This window comes from Pleurodeles waltl, chromosome 1_2 (assembly GCF_031143425.1).
Source record: "Pleurodeles waltl isolate 20211129_DDA chromosome 1_2, aPleWal1.hap1.20221129, whole genome shotgun sequence".
NCBI lineage: Eukaryota > Metazoa > Chordata > Amphibia > Caudata > Salamandridae > Pleurodeles > Pleurodeles waltl.
The window spans coordinates 602605674-602622844 of NC_090437.1; positions in this window are offsets into that span (position 1 = coordinate 602605674).

A 17171-nucleotide genomic window follows, 5' to 3' on the forward strand; every position below is an offset into this window, starting at 1 on the left:
GCACACAAGAAATATCATTCAAGAGGAAGACGAGTGCGATAGTTTGGCCCTTCATAAGCAACAGAATAGTGAAATGGAACAAATGAAACTCAATATATGCAGCTGCGCCACACAGATAGACTGTCCTATGTTTGTATCTGTGTAAAGTTCAAGCAGCCAAGGCTACACTGGCACACCAGGAACTACAGGGCTCATTTCATATCACTCACACCCATGGGCATGATCTCTTTGTACAGTAGAATCACATCTTCTGAGACTTCCCTGCCTTGAGGTACTTACCAACACTACTAGGCGGCCTCCACGCTGATGTCAAAACAACAACTGTATCCCCGAACTCGACTCTAAGTCTGGCAGAGTAGAGTTTGGCATACTTTATATTGTTTGTGTGGAGTGTGCGTTTCAGCACAGCGTGGCCAGCTGGAATTATGGGTATATACGGATGCTCAATTCCTTATATTACAAAGGCCCCTGTCCACGGGCCCTTCGCAGCACAGTATCACTGTCTCAGAAATTAAGTATCTTGACTATGAAACGGTATGGAAGGTACGGGGCGGGGCCTCGGACCCAGGGATGATGCACCAGCTCTACCAAAAATGTATCGGAGATAGTAGCCTTACCAAAGAGAGCCAGCAGCAGCGCCTCAACAAAGTGCAGCATAGCTTCGGCACCCGGTGGCATCACCTCACACACGTCCCACCAGTATTAACAGTGCCATGCTGTGAAATGAAAAGTACAAGCAAATCTCTCTGGTGCCATTTTAAGGGAAATAAATCTAGTGGGGCCTCAGAGCTCCCCGTATGCGACCACCTTGGCTGCCAGACACACCATGCCCTCTTGGGGTGAGCACTTTATGTCAAGAAATGTCAAACTAGAGAGCTGTGAGATGGTGTGTGAAATCAGAGGTGCAATGGTTTACACTAGGAAAGAGTAAAGGCAGAGAGGATAAACAAGCAGAGATAAAGGATATAAAAGTCAAGGCTACAGTAACAGGCACAAAAAGGAAAAGGAACCAATAATTTGACAATGACACTGTACAAAGGTAACAGTCAGAATCACGTGCAGACATAGAGATGTTTTCTCATTGCAGGTTTTTCTTACAGTTCAGTCTTAAAGGTCATTTTTAAAGTAAAACAAAGGATGAGGCAGGTATTTTCTCTTGAATTCTACAGGTGAACCCTGTATATAAATATATATATATATATATATATATATATATATATATATATATATATATATATATATATTGATACACAGATGGCACCAAAAGAGGACACTTACCAAAGTACACAAGGGCCACGTAAAAGCCAAGGTGAGTAGCAGAGGGAAGATTCCTCCAAGTGAAGAAGCACAGATAAAGAAGAAGAAATAAGTATGGCAGCATGGGACCAGCAAGACGGAGTGGTAAAGCTGGGAACTGAACTGATTGTCGTAACTGCAAATATTTTAACAACTGCAGCAGGTTGCAAGAATAAGGTAGTAAAATAAAAATGAGGAATGAGGACAGCAGGAACAATTTCAAGGGGCCAAAGAATTGCAAGAATTGTAAGAGGCCAAGGAACTGCAAAAGGCAGGGCAAAGTTGCAGGGCTAGTTTGGACACTAAGGAAGGTTATGCACATGGAGCTTAGCAACTGCTACACGTAGGAATCATTGATAGTGATAACACGTCCCAGCTTTGATAATTTACTTACAATGGGACTCGTTTTAGGCCAATGAATCTTTTGACCCTGATTGAAGACTCCTCAGGACGAGATATCAATTTAACATCCCAACCGACAGATCAATAACCAAATCAATATTCTCAACAACTAATCAATAACACTAATCATTGACATTTAATAAGAATGAAACACACCATGACCTTTCGGCCATTGAATAACAACACACATCTAGTACGATTTTGGATATTTATTCCCTATTAGTTACAACCTACTAGCATATTCATTAGTCTCAATACCAATAAGCACATCAATAAAACTACAATATGGCAACTGGAATAAGATTTTATCAATGCAAAGATCATGAACATTAGAACAAAACACGAAGTCAACATGAATCAAACTTTAGCAAAATAACATTAGTACATTATTCAACAAAGCAAAGATTCAGTCATTTGTCTATTTGCACCCGATTTAGTGAACTCCTTAACTAACCTCTATTTTGCATCAGCATGTTGGGCTTCATGCAAAACAATTTAGTAACACGAATTTAGAAAACATCTATCTATGGCCTCTATCAAAAGAGCAGTTGGTACCTAGAAAGAAAAGGCAAACAGACAATTTCAATTCATCATTAGATAGTTACCCATCCAAATGGGGCGGGATACAGTGACAATCTTCGTCCTCAGGACAGCAGTCGATTCACCAACAGCCAGGGTAATCAGGTAAAGCTCAGCAAGGCATAGCAAAGGGCTCTTCCCTCATAACGAGGAGAAGTGCAAATCAGGCAAGGGGTACGGCGAGGATGGTTTAGGGCATCAAACATCTAAAGACTATGGGGGTAATTACAACCCTGGCGGTCGGTGTTAAAGCGGCGGTAAAGCCGCCAACAGGCTGGCGGAATTTTTTTTTTAATTATGACCGTGGCGGAAACCGCCAACAAAGACAGCCACTTTAACACTCCGACCGCCACGGCGGTACAGACAAACAGCGCGGCAGTCGCCGCCAACACACAGGCGGAGGACAATGTACCGCCCACAGTATCACAACCTACCAATCCGCCACCTTTTCCGGGGCGGATTTACCGCAGATAAAAACACGGCGGAAACAGCCACTTCAAAGGGAAAACGCTCACCTCTACACACCCCACGAGGAATCCGGACGCCATGGAGCTGGAACTCCATATTCTCCCTGCAATAGTCTTCCTGCTCCTATACGAGGATCAACAACGCCGTCGGCGAAGACCACGGTGAGTACTGCACCTACGACATAGGGGAGCGGGAGGGAAAAACACAGGGACACACACAACCAACATCACAACCCCCACCCCGACCCTCACCCACTACAACACACGCACCAATGCATAACCAAACATTACAGTAACAACCCCCAACCCCCCGGAAGAATGCAAAGACAAAAGGAAATGAGTTGAACCACTGTAATATATCAAAATACAGTAACCAAATATATACATATATATATATATATACACATTAAACAAAATATACACCACGATTAGTAGTGCAGGTAATGCACCATTCATTGTCCGTGGACCACTGGGCCCAAAATGCATGGGCGAGCCCCACACTAGATACCTGATCAAAACGGAGAGAACACTGCAGGGGCATCAGATAGACCTACAACAGGCACCTCAGGGGGAAGGGAAGGGGGAGCACCTCAGCCGGATGAGTGCACCACACTAGATCCACGAGGGGGCTCCATGCCCATTGATGTATCCTGGGGAGTGCAAAGCCACAGTCTCTCAAGTCTCTACAGTGGGTGGGTTGCCCACTGCCATATCCTGGGGAGTGCAAAGCCACAGTCTCTCAAGTCTCTACAGTGGGTGGCTTGCCCACTGTACCATCCTGGGGAGTGCAAAGCCACAGTATCTCAAGTCTCTACAGTGGGTGGGTTGCCCACTGCCATATCCTGGGGAGTGCAAAGTCACAGTCTCTCAAGTCTCTACAATGGGTGGCTTGCCCACTGTACCATCCTGGGGAGTGCAAAGCCATAGTCTCTCAAGTCTCTACAGTGGGTGGGCTGCCCACTGTACCATCCTGGGGAGTGCAAAGCCACAGTCTCTCAAGTCTCTACAGTGGGTGGGTTGCCCACTGCCATATACTGGGGAGTGCAAAGCCACAGTCTCTCAAGTCTCTACAGTGGGTGGCTTGCCCACTGTACCATCCTGGGGAGTGCAAAGCCACAGTCTCTCAAGTGGATTACAGGCTCCACTGGTTCTGGAGGGGGACTGGTGCCCAGAGTGCTTCATCCTGTGCAGGACAGACGGAGTGGATGCATGTCTCCACTGGTTCTGGAGGGGGACTGGTGCCCAGAGTGCTTCGTCCTGTGCAGGACAGACGGAGTGGATGCATGTCTCCACTGGTTCTGGAGGGGGACTGGTGCCCAGAGTGCTTCGTCCTGGGAAGGACAGACGGAGTGGATGCATGTCTCCACTGGTTCTGGAGGGGGACTGGTGCCCAGAGTGCTTCATCCTGGGAAGGACAGACGGAGTGGATGCATGTCTCCACTAGTTCTGGAGGGGGATTGGTGCCCAGAGTGCTTCATCCTGTGCAGGACAGACGGAGTGGATGCATGTCTCCACTGGTTCTGGAGGGGGACTGGTGCCCAGAGTGCTTCATCCTGTGCAGGACAGACGGAGTGGATGCATGTCTCCACTGGTTCTGGAGGGGGACTGGTGCCCAGATTGCAGCACTCACCCCGTGACGGTTCCTGTTGCGTCCCTGCCGCTAATGGGCTAGCGGTGTATTCCATGGCGGTCTTCACCCTGTTCAGCGGTGTTTGAGTTGGCAGTTTCTGACCTGTTCAGCGGTGCTTGCCCTGTTTAGAGGTGCTTTCCATGGCAGTCTTTGCCTTGTTCAGCGGTGGTTCAGTTGGCAGTTTCTGACCTGTTCAGCGGTGCTTGCCCTGTTCAGCAGTGCTTTCCATGGCGGTCTTTGCCCTGTTCAGCGGTGCTTGAGTTGGCAGTTTCTGACCTGTTCAGCGGTGCTTGCCCTGTTCAGCGGTGCATTCCAGGACGGTCTTTGCCCTGTTCAGCAGTGCTTGAGTTGGCAGTTTCTGACCTGTTCAGCGATGCTTTCCATGGCAGTCTTTGCCCTGTTCAGCAGTGCTTGAGTTGGCAGTTTCTGACCTGTTCAGCGGTGCATTCCGTGGCGGTCTTTGCCTTGTTCAGCGGTGCTTGAGTTGGCAGTTTCTGACCTGTTCAGCGGTGCTTGCCCTGTTCAGCGGTGCTTTCCATGGAGGTCTTTGCCTTGTTCAGCGGTGCTTGAGTTGGCAGTTTCTGACCTGTTCAGCGGTGCTTGCCCTGTTCAGCGGTGCTTTCCATGGCGGTCTTTGCCCTGTTCAGCAGTGCTTGAGTTGGCAGTTTCTGACCTGTTCAGCAGTGCATTCCGTGGCGGTCTTTGCCTTGTTCAGCGGTGCTTGAGTTGGCAGTTTCTGACCTGTTCAGCGGTGCTTGCCCTGTTAAGCGGTGCTTTCCATGGTGGTCTTTGCCCTGTTCAGCGGTGCTTGAGTTGGCAGTTTCTGACCTGTTCAGCGGTGCTTGCCCTGTTCAGCTGTGCATTCCATGGCGGTCTTTGCCCTGTTCAGCAGTGCTTGAGTTGGCAGTTTCTGACCTGTTCAGCTGTGCTTTCCATGGCGGTCTTTGCCTTGTTCAGCGGTCCCTGGCCTGTTCAGCGGTGCTTGCCAAGGCGGTCCTTCATTGCCCAGCAGGCCTGTGGCTGGCGGTCCTTCATGGGTCAGCTGGGCTGTGGCTTGCGGGTCCCTCCTGGCCAGTGACGATTGGGCTGGCCTCCTGGCCAGTGACGATTGGGCTGGCCTCCTGGGCAGTGACTCTGGCGGTGGCCTCCTGGGCAGTGACTCCGGCGGTGGCCTCCTGGCCAGTGACGATTAGGCTGGCCTCCTGGGCAGTGACTCTGGCGGTGGCCTCCTGGCCAGTGACGATTGGGCTGGCCTCCTGGGCAGTGACTCTGGCGGTGGTCTCCTGGCCAGTGACGATTGGGCTGGCCTCCTGGACAGTGACTGTGGCGGTGGCCTCCTGGCCAGTGACGATTGGGCTGGCCTCCTGGGCAGTGACTCCGGCGGTGGCCTCCTGGCCAGTGACGATTAGGCTGGCCTCCTGGGCAGTGATTCCGGCAGTGGCCTCCTGACCAGTGACGATTGGGCTGGCGGTGGCCTCCTGGGAGGCGGGGATGATGGCGGTCTTCTCTGCTGTGCTGCCCCTCCCAGACTTTGGAGATTTCTTCTGCCCCTTCCCCACCTTGGGAGGAGTCACAGCTGAGTCGACACTACCCCCTGGACCCTTGTGAGCGGCTTTGCTGGCTGGAGTCTTCCCCCTCTCCCGCCGGGCACTGTCCAACTTCTGGTGCTTCACAGGGGGGGGGAGACTGGCTGTGCTGTGGCTCCGTGCCACACTGGCTGGCCTGGTGGCCGGTGCACTCCACATACCTGTAACAAGCACCACTGGTCCCGGCGATTTTTTGGCTGAGGTGCTAGTACGGGACCTATGAGTTGGAGGGGGGTGGGAAAGAGCGAAAAGTTTCTTAGGAACACTGGGACAGGTAGCTGGAGGGGGTTTGGAAGTGGAGGAAGAGGTAGTGGTTGTAGGAGGTGTACGTTTGGTGATTTTGGGTGAAGGTGCATGCGCTGGAGGCTGTCGTGAGGTGGATGGCTGTTGGGTGGGTGTGTGCCTGCGTTTGTGTATCTTTGGAAGGGGCGTCACACACACACTGGGAGAGGACACAGGGGATGTGTAAATGGGAGTGGGGTGGTGAGTGCACGTGAGCGGGGTGTGGTGGTGGGTGTGCTGGTGCGGGACGTAGTGGCTGTAGAGGTAGTGCATGCAGGTGAGAGTGTAGACGAGACTGGGAGGGAGGAGAGAGACGACGACGAGGGGGACACAGTGGAGGCAGTGGATGTTGGTGTGTCTGTATGTGTGTGATGCTTGCGTGAGTGCCTGTGGGATGTGTGGTGCTTATGTTTGCCTGAGCTTCCCTTGTGTGGTGAGGTGTTTGCAGGCTGGTCTGATGGTGTGCTTGGGATAGGCTGGGGTACAGGGGATTGGGTCTGGGTGGAGGAAGTTGGAGGGGGGAGGCTAGACACAGGGACAATGGCTGCCAGCAGTGCTGAGGCCAGAGTTTGCAGGGTTCGATGAAGGGCAGCCTGACCAGATTGAATGCCCTCCAGGAATGCATTTGTGTGTTGCAATTCCCTTTCTACACCCTGGATGGCATTCAAAATGGTAGACTGCCCAACAGTGAGGGACCTGAGGAGGTTAATGACCTCCTCACTGAGGGCAGCAGAGGTGACAGGGGCAGGGACTGAGGTGCCTGGGGCGAAGGTGATGCCCACCCTTCTGGTTGAGCGGGCACAGGGCGAAGGCTGAGGGGCTGCTGGGAGGGCGGTGCTGGTAGGGGGGGTGGCGGCTGTACCTGTAGAAGTGGGGACACAGATTTTGCCGCCACCACAAGGGAGCTCCCATCGGAGGACAAGTCCGTGTCGCTGGTTGCTGATCCTGTCCCCGCCGTGAAGCTCCTCTCGCCCGCTGTCCCACTGGTGTATTGCGAGTCCATGGTGTGGCCCTCCATGGCCATGTGGGATGCAGCTCCCTCGTGCTCCGTTTCCACTGTACCTCCGCCTGATGATGCTGATGCACACAAGAACAGGGAGTCCACAAAAAGGGGGGGGACGACAGAAGAAAGACAGGTTGAGTGCATGGCTTACCGCTACCGTTGGCGGACAAGACAGACACAGCAGCCCCCTGCACTACGTCGCGCTGTTGGGCTCTACAGATGCAATTCCTGGAATATGTCCTACATGGCTATGGTAGACATCTGCACACATAGATGGCACAGGGGCATGTATACCTGTACTTGGCACTCTACAGAGGTGGGGTGGGGTGCCACATGGCCTGCATTACGGAGGGGCCTAGCCTACGGAACTCGGCCTGGCCTAGGGAAACCCACAGCCCTCCTCCCCCACCCAGACAACTTCACTGAGCGCAAAGTTCGCTGAATGATGTTGTACTCATCCCCTTGTGTCTGCTGTGATGCCCTCAAGTGCCCATCCAACTCAGGGTAGGCCACCGCCAGGATCTGGAACATCAGGGGGGTCATGGTTCGACGGGCACCCCTCCCACGTTGGGAGGCCATCCTCAGCTGAGCCTCTGCCGTCTTCTTGCTCCAGCGGCGAATGTCCTCCTATCTTTTAGGGCAGTGGGTGCTCCGTCTGTGGTGGACCCCCAGGGTCCGGACGTCCTTGGCGATGGCACGCCAAATATCCTTCTTCTCGTGGGCGCTGACCTTCATGACACGTACAGGGGAAGAAGAGAAGTCATTACCAACTGCACCGTCGAAGTGAGTGGCCCACATCCCTACCCTTGCCATGTGGCACATGCATTCACAGCCCTTCATGCACGCAGAACTGTGCCCCCTTCATTCTTACAACCAGAACTCTCCACACAGGCATAGCCCATACATCGTGCTCCCTGTGTACTTACCTGTTGGTCTGGAGGACCGTAGAGTAGCGTGTACTGGGGAAGGACCCCGTCCACGAGCTTCTCCAACTCCTCTGCAGTGAAGGCAGGGGCCCTTTCCCCAGACGCACGAGCCATTGTCTCTTCCAGACCGAGGTCACAGCAGCACTTGCAGTGTAGGTCCTCTCCTGTTGAAGATCAGGTATCGAGTGATTCAACAGATAGAAAATGGCGGTCACGTCCGCGGCGGTCACGTCCGCGGCGGTGCGTACCATCTCCGCCGGCGTACATCGTCATTGGCTCCTGGGACCCATAGGGTCCAATGTTAACCGATCTTCGACCGCCTACCGCGACGGTGTACAACGCCAGCGCAGTTACCTCACATCCCATTGGCCCACTTTAGAGGTCAGGCAGCCGCCATTTCAGGGGCCCAAATGGCCTCATTACCAACTGCGTCACACAGACATAGGCCTTGTCGCGCAACACAAATACAGGCCAGATTTTGTGTATGAATGGTGTTCTGTGTAGACTGTGGGTACATACCTCTGAGTTGTTTGACTCTGTGGTCGCTGTTGTCATTCCTAGGCACCGTCCGCTGGGACATGTGAGGAGATGGCGGAATCCTCCGGTGTACCGACCGCTGGTGGAGCTGTTGATAATGGAGGAAAGACATTTGATCATCAACTACAGGTTTGACCGTGCCACAATCCAGGAACTGTGTGCCCAGTTGGAGCCAGACCTGATGTCAGCAATCCGCCATCCCACAGGGATCCCCCCTCAAGTGCAGGTGCTATCAGTGCTCCATTTCCTTGCAAGTGGGTCATTTCAAACAACTGTGGCCATAGCATCAGGGATGTCCCAGCCTATGTTTTCCAACGTGTTGTCCAGAGTGTTGTCTGCCCTGCTGAAACACATGCGGAGCTACATCGTTTTCTCTCAGGTGGAGGATTTGCCTACAGTTAAAGGTGACTTCTATGCCCTTGGACATATCCCCAACATCATAGGTGCCATTGATGGGACCCATGTAGCTCTGGTCCCCCCCCCACAGGAGTGAACAGGTGTACAGGAACCGGAAGAGTTATCATTCGATGAATGTACAGATGGTATGTTTGGCAGACCAGTACATCTCCCAGGTAAATGCTATGTTCCCTGGCTCTGTGCATGAAGCCTACATCCTGCGGAATAGCAGCATCCCTTATGTGATGGGTCAACCCCAGAGGCACCGGGTGTGGCTATTAGGGGACTCTGGTTACCCCAACCTGTCATGGCTACTGACCCCAGTGAGGAATCCCAGGACCAGGGCAGAGGAACGCTACAATGAGGCTCATGGGTGGACTAGGAGGGTGATCGAACGCACCTTCGACCTCCTGAAGGCCAGGTTCAGGTGCCTCCATATGACAGGTGGTTCCCTATTCTACTCAACAAGGAAGGTGTGCCAGATCATTGTGGCCTGCTGTATGCTTCACAACTTGGCTTTGCGACGATAGGTGAATTTTCTGCAGGAGGATGGTCCAGATGACGGTGTTGTAGCAGCTGTGGAGCCTCTGGACAGTGATGAGGAGGAAGCAGAGGAAGAAGACATTGACAACAGGGACTCAGTTATCCAGCAATATTTCCAGTGACACACAGGTGAGAACACATTCCTGCCTACTACAAGTACTTTCACACTTCTACCTCTATCCTGTCTGTCGATTTCACCCAGTATATGGTAACTGAGTTGTACATTTCCCTTACGGTTTCACAGGTGTGGTTTACAACGTGTGTCATCTGCTTAGATTCCTCATGGACTTGAGATGTGTGACATAGGTATGTTGACATTACATTTGAAAACGCATTTTGTCACTGTCATTGCTAATACACATTTTCGAAATCACAGACTGACTCCAGATTGTTTTGTGGTTCAAGGGTGTTATTGAAGTGCTCAGTATTGGAGGGGGGTTCTAAAATGGTGAGGGGTGATGGTGGAGGAATGTCCATGGCAGAGTCCAGTCTATTAGTCTCACAGGTGCATTGCCCAGATGGGCATAGGAAGTGGAGCTGGGGCAGTTCCAAGATGGACAGGGTTACAAAGTGGGACAGTAGGATGACAATCAGGGTGGTCTCATTTCTTGGCGGGGGTCTTGGCATCGTGCTCTGTCTTGTTCCTGGATCTCAGGGACCGTTTGTGGGGTGGTTCTCCGTCTGCAGGGGGTGGGGTGGTGGTGTGGTGGTCCTGTGGCGGGGCGTCCTCTCCACTAGCGCCGGCGGAGGTGGTGGGCAGTTCATCATCCATGATAGTGTCAGGGGCCCCTTGCAGTGCCACAGTGTCCCTCCTGGTGTTAAGTATCTCCTTCAGCACCCCTACGATGGTGCCCAGGGCGGAGCTGATTGTTCTGAGTTCCTCCCTCAAGCCCAAATACTGTTCCTCCTGCAGCCGCTGGGTCTCCTGAAACTTGGCCAGGACCGTTGCCATCGTCTCCTGGGAGTGGTGGTATCCTCCCATGATGGAGGAGAGGGCCTCGTGGAGAGTGGGTTCCCTAGGCCTGTCCGCCCCACGTCGCACAGAAGCCCTCCTAGTTCCCCTGTGTTCCTGTGCCTCCGTCCCCTGGACCGTGTGCCCACTACCACTGCCCCCAGGTCCCTGTTGTTGTTGGGGTGGTGGGTTATCCTGGGTTCCCTGTAGTGGTGGACACACAGCTGATTGACGTGTCCTGGGGACGGAGGTATGGGCCCGCTGGGTGGGTGCTGTGCTGGTGTTACCAGAGGGTGGAAGGTCTGTGGTGGCCTGTGACTGGGTGTGGGGAACCAACTGTCCCGAGGCCCACGATGGTCCGGGCTGGTCATCTGGATCCAGTTGGACAGATCAGCTGTTATCACTGTGGGCCTCTTCTGTGGGTGGGGTGGAGATGTCTGGACCCTCCTGTCCGGTGACGTTGGGTAGTGGTCCTGCAGGGGTATAAACGCATGATTATTGCATCTGTGTGTGTCATGGTGGGCAATGGGTGGGAGAGCGTGTACCCCAGTGATGGTTGAGGGGGGTGTTATGGGTATGTGCAGTGGGCATGCTTTAGTGATGGGTGTCCATGCTTTGTTGTGTCATGCAGGGCTTGGTGTTGGGATGGGTGGTTTGTGTTATTAGTACATTTGTGAGGAGTTGGAGTAATAGGGGAGGGGGCGAGGGTGGGGTCTGTGATAGCATGCAGGTAGGGTGGGGGATATGATAGTTAAGATTTGACTTACCAGAGTCCATTCCTCCACTGACTCCTGCGAGGCCCTCAGGTTGCAGAATAGTCAAGACCTGCTCCTCCCATGTTGTTAGTTGTGGGGGAGGAGTTGGGGGTCTGCCGCCAGTCCGCTGTACCGCGATGTTGTGTCTTGAGACCACGGAACGCACCTTCCCCCGTAGGTCGTTCCACCTCTTCCTGATGTCGTCCCGATTTCTTGGGTGCTGTCCCACTGCGTTAACCCTGTCGACTATTCTTCACCATAGCTCCATCTTCCTAGCTATGGAGGTGTGCTGCACCTGTGCTCCAAATAGCTGTGGCTCTACCCGTACGATTTCCTCCACCATGACCCTGAGCTCCTCCTCCGAGAACCTGTGGTGTCTTTGCCGTGCCATTGGGTGGTGTAGGTGATGTGTGGGGTGGTGTATGTGGTGATAAGTGTGGTGATATGTAGTGGTGTGTGGTGTTTTGTGCGTGGAAGTAGTGTGGGTGATGGTGTTGTGTGCCTGTGGATGCTAGTGTTCTTGCTGGTGCTGTCTCTCTCTGGCTTTCGTTCGTGATTTGTTGTCGTAAGGGTTTGTGGGTGATGTGGGTGTGTGTTTTATATTGTATTGGGAGTGTGGGAGTGGTGTGTGTATGTGTATCATGTGTGTGTATTTCGAATTGTCCAATGTGGCGGTGTTTTGTAGAAGTGAGTGTATTTTGAGCGCAGCGGTGTGTACTGCCAATGGAATACCGCGGTTGAAAGACCGCCGCATGGATTCATGGGTCGTGATAGCATGGGCGTATTTCTGTTGGCGTGACGGTGGAGGTTTTGTTTTCGCCAGTTTATCACTGACCTTTGGTGTGGCGGACTTGTGCAGGTGTCTGAATTTTGTCGGATTTCGAGATGTGGGTTGGCGGTGTTCTGCACGGCGGTAAGCGGCTTTTACCGCCAATGTTGTAATGAGGGCCAAAGTCTCTCAGGATAGCTAAGAAGAATAATGGCTTCAAGAGTGGCAGGGTAAAGGCAAGTAATGGCTCAATAATGGCAAAGTATTAATGGCTTGGTAATGGATGATTTCTCCTTGTGTCACGCCGTTATATCAAATCTGTCGGACAAGACTCTAATTTCTCATTGGGCAATATTTGGTGCATCGTTATCTTTGTCCAATAATCCGTCGCTCACCTTACTAGAATTTTCACCTAAGGCAGTTCTCATGCAGTTTATTGGCTCCTGCGATTGACGTCTACAAAGGGTAGAATGTCAGGTAGGAAAAGTTACACTAGTCACTCCAGTCAGTAGTTCCATTGTCTTTCCTTGGTTTAGGCGACCTTGTACCTGTTGCGAATTACACTGTTGCATTCGGCAAGAATGTCTCCTTGAGCAAGTCGGGTCTCATGAGAAAGAATTTACTATGGCTACACACACATCTCTCTAGCTTCGGGAAAAGTACAGCTCCATGTCCTTCAGGAAAACAGCACATTGCACGTTAGAAAACACAGTTAATATGAGAACAGGCAGCTAGGTCCAAACCCTTGTTAACTAAGGCCTAGTGAGTAATTTAGCAAAACCTTATTATATAACTCTTAACGCTAATGCAAAATCATACATGAATACATTATTAATTCATTATTAATCAGTTTCATTAGTCATCTTATACATTGGTGGCCACTCCCCGTGGGCACATTTCAAACGCGTGCATTAATATTATTCTAACACATTTTCTATGCAGCTTCTTACACATTAATTTGCAAGCTTTTCATGTTAATATTAATTTTAAAGGTCACACTCCTACAATAGCAACATAAAAAATAGATTTAAAGGGCGTTTTACAAGTAATAAGCAGATAAAACAAGTAAAGTAAACTAGGAAAACATGGAAGAAATAAACTAAGAAGCAAAACACAAAAGGTTTCTTCAAAAACTGTAGGGGATTGCAGACTAAAATCAGAGCAGAGAGAAAAGTAATACATCGTACAGGGCTGGGGGAAAACTGCAAGCTACACTGGAACAGGGCACAGACTATGGTAGTTGCAAGGCAGGAATCATTTAACAAACAAATGACAAGAGCTATAGTACACTGAGGTTGTTAAGCGACACATTGCCATGGAGCTTTACGCAGTGGCAAGTTATAAGCAGTTTCAAGCAGCAGCAGGCCTAGGTTGAAGTCACATGATTGGCATGTTCAAGACCACTCACAGATGTCTCTAATCCCATGCTCTCATGTGACCTGGGAAAGAGGATATACTGGTGAGCTAGAGCACGATTAATAATTTCGAAGGCATTGCACACGGGTTGCTGGGTTCCATGTTTACCTGGCAATGCTTTCTGAGATCTGTAGTCCATGTAAACAAGTATTGGTGTTGTAATTTCTATATGATTGATGGGGGAAAGGCAGAAGCCATACCATGTATACCAACTCCCAGAAACACAGAAACCAAATCATAGCAGTAGGAGACTGTTGGAAGGTATTAACGACTAGAGAAGATCAGGAGGCAAAAAAACATAGCAAGAATAAGAGAAAGGATAGGAATTTTGCTTATGAGATTTATAGAGTTGTAGGGATAGTTTTAAAACAGGCTAGCAAATCTAGAAGTTCCATTTACTGCATTCTTCAGGGACCCACTGATGTAGTTGCACAAGATGTTGAAGAGAAAAAGAGAGCAATTCATTAGCTGTGCCTACATTTTAGGGACTAAGAGAGAAATTGACTGAACCTTGACAAAGTGAAGCGCAGCATTCAAAGCAGCTGCCTTGCATTGCATCAAAGGAGGAGAGATTAATAACATGACATCTGTTAAGATATGGAGCTGTCTTTCTCTTCCCCTGTAATGGTGCGCTTTTGGCTCATTTGCCCCAATGCACACACTCTTGCACCAGAGTGCAAGCGTATATGTGTTCTGTCAAGCATTCGTTTTGTAAGGGCAGGATATACTTCCAGTAAAAAACAACTATGCTTTGAAATAGTTTAATAATTTCCCCACTTTTCATGGGTGCTGTAGGGTGCAGCACTGATGTAAAGTTTGAAAACATTTGAGATACCTTTTTTAGTTGATTGTGCTTTGCCTCAAAACCCATGGCACGATCCATGGAACATCCCCTTGTTGCAAAGTATCACAGAGTGCTACTTGTGTTATTTAAGGCATCTGTTCAATATTTTTCAGTGTTTGCGTTGGAAAATAAATCCCAGCATAACACTTTGCACAGGGCCTATGTCACTTTTGTGAACCAATAGCACGAGATGAAATGACATGAAACCTGTTTGAAGCGCACTAGGGGCCAGGGGCCAGATGTAGCAACCCGTTTGCGAGTCGCAAACGGGGAAATTCGCCGTTTGCGAGTCGCAAACGTGGGTTTGGCATGCAGAAATGCATATTGCGAGTTGTTACCGACTCGCAATATGCATTTGCGACTCGCAAATAGGAAGGGGTGTTCCCTTCCTATTTGCGAGTCGCAGTGGGATGCAATACCATTTGCGACCGCGTACGCGGTCGCAAATGGCATCGCAGTTACCATCCACTTCAAGTGGATGGTAACCCACTCGCAAATTGGAAGGGGTCCCCATGGGACCCCTTCCAGTTTGTGACTGGACCCCAAAATATTTTTTCAGGGCAGGGAGTGGTCCAAGGGACCACTCCCTGCCCTGAAAAAATACCAAAACAAAAGGTTTCGGTTTTTTTGCAGTGCAGCTCGTTTTCCTGTCAGGAAAACGGGCTACACTTAAAAAAAAAAAAACTGCTTTATTTAAAAGCAGGTCGCGAACATGGAGGTCTCCTGACGTCAGCAGGCCTCCATGTTAGCGAGTGCCTATACTCGCAATGGGGCCGCAATTTGCGACCCACCTCATGAATATTGATGAGGTGGGTCATTGCGACCCCATTGCGAGTCGCAGTCGGTGTCTGAGACACCGTACTGCATAGCAAATTGCGACTTGCAATTTGCGAGTCGGATGGACTCGCAAATTGCAAGTCGCAATTTTGCTTTTTGCTACATCTGGCCCCAGATGTAGCAAAGTGTTTGCGCCTCGCAAACGGCGAAAATCGCCGTTTGCGAGGCGCAAAAGCCACTTTGCTATTCAGAAATGCATTTTGCGAGTCGGCTCCGACTCGCAAAATGCATTTCCGACTCGCAACTAGGAAGGGGTGTTCCCTTCCTATTTGCGACTCGCAGTGGGATGCAATTCCATTTGCGACCGCGTACGCGGTCGCAAATGGACTCGCAGTTACCATCCACTTCAAGTGGATGGTAACCCACTCGCAAATTGGAAGGGGTCCCCATGGGACCCCTTCCACTTTGTGAATGGACCCAAAAATATTTTTTCAGGGCAGGGAGTGGTCCAAGGGACCACTCCCTGCCCTGAAAAAATACCGAAACTAAAGGTTTCGTTTTTTTTTTTTAAGTGCAGCTCGTTTTCCTTTAAGGAAAACGGGCTACACTTAAAAAAAAAAAAACTGCTTTATTTAAAGCAGTCACGAACACGGAGGTCTGCTGACTACAGCAGGCCTCCATGTTTGCGAGAGCCTATACTCGCAATGGGGCCGCAATTTGCGACCCACCTCATGAATATTGATGAGGTGGCTCATTGCGACCCCATTGCGAGTCGCAGTCGGTGTCTGAGACACCGTACTGCATAGCAAATTGCGACTTGCAATTTGCGAGTCGGATGGACTCGCAAATTGCAAGTCGCAATTTTGCATTTTGCTACATCTGGCCCTAGATCTTTAATGTCGTTCACTTTGCCCAATTAAAGAAGGCATAGCTCCTCTGTCTTTGTAACATTTCAACAGGATTGATTTTTTTTATCAGGCTTTGCACTTATTACTGGGGGATCCATACTTTATAATATTCAGGCAAGCTCCATGCCGACACTTTTTTATTCTTGCTCTTTTTTTTGAAGAAACAAATATACACTTTATGTTTCCAAAAAATTGGAGGTTGATTTATAATAGCTTAATATGTACTTTCCAGTATTTCGGCTGGGGAGTTCTAGAAAACTTAAGAAAACGTTCAGGTTAATTTGTCTTGGCAAAAGCGTGGGTTAAAAAAATAATTCCACCATAATATCCGTAAAAGCAATTAATCACTTTCGAAAAGCTGATGGGCATTAAGTCGGATTTGTGATGAATTGTGGTACTCAGTTCAAAATGTGCAGACATCAAACAGCACACAGGAAGGAGGATAACCAGAAACAATGGTAGACTTATGTTTCTGAAAACATTGGACATGCTGTTTAAACTTACTGCTGTAGAAATGTACGACACAACTGCACACAATTACACAGTAGTAAATCCCATGCATGGAGTGATATTTGGCATATCAGTGTTAACAGTTCAATGCACTTGCTTACACAATTTCATAAATACATTAAATCATGAACAGTAAATTATAAAAAAAATACAATACTAATAAAAAAAAGAATAATCTATCTATCTATCTATCTATCTATCTATCTATCTATCTATCTATCTATCTATCAACATTTATAAATATATATATATATATATATTCACTTAAAAAAACAAAGGTTACAGGGACGTTATAGTTAGGAAATAGAATAGAAAAACACTAGAAATTCATTGAAAAAACAAAAGTTACAGGGATGCTATAGTGAGGCTCACGTTTCACTTGTACAAAACTAATGAAATTCAGAAGTTATAGTTACCTGAGCTAACTATAGCTTGCGCCCCGTAATGCACTGCTTATGACCTCACATGTTACATCATCATTCCTTGGTCAGTGACATCACTGATGACATTACTGATGCCATCTCAAATGCCATCACTGATGACATGATTGATGACATCCCGTGAGTGTAAATGGTTATATGGGTGTGTGAGTG